Source organism: Carlito syrichta, unplaced genomic scaffold (assembly GCF_000164805.1).
Source record: "Carlito syrichta isolate Samal-C Ts95f unplaced genomic scaffold, Tarsius_syrichta-2.0.1 Scaffold303478, whole genome shotgun sequence".
NCBI lineage: Eukaryota > Metazoa > Chordata > Mammalia > Primates > Tarsiidae > Carlito > Carlito syrichta.
Window position 1 is genome coordinate 90656 of NW_007247574.1, and position 340 is coordinate 90995.

The window sequence follows — 340 nt, forward strand, 5'->3', positions numbered from 1 at the left end:
GAGCCTGAAAAACCCGAGTCAGTCGCCGCTGGGCCCGAGCCCCGGACCTCAGGAACCCCTTGGCGGCGCCCGCGCAGTGCGCCTGCGCAGCCGCGACCGCTCACAGGTGAGCGCCCAGTGCCACGGTGGGAACAGGGAGCTGGGACCCCCAGCGGGGACACGTTGGATGAGGCTGGTGGGGCCCTCGGGAGCAGGTGTCTAAGGAGTGTACCCCGAGTTCTGCCAGCCTTGCGGTGGGGACCCCGGGGAGGCCCCGAACGCACTCAGAGGTCCCAGGTTGGGCAGATGGGTCGCCCACGGGACCGCGGTGGGCACGGGGGCCGCCACCGGGCAGCGCCGA

At 72.6% G+C, this 340-nt stretch overlaps 1 protein-coding gene across 2 annotated transcripts in view; it reads left to right on the forward strand.

The window, feature by feature from the left end:
• Positions 1 to 340, forward strand: part of LOC103260944 (cathepsin L1-like) — an 83430-nt gene that overhangs the window by 77707 nt on the left and 5383 nt on the right. The window contains exon 1 of one of the 2 annotated variants that reach the window (XM_008058586.1): positions 42 to 106. The exons of the other annotated variant lie outside the window; for it this stretch is intronic. The gene's annotated coding sequence lies outside the window, so the exon portion shown is untranslated. Of the gene's footprint in view, positions 1 to 41; positions 107 to 340 lie in introns of those variants that run through there. 2 annotated transcript variants of the gene reach the window in all.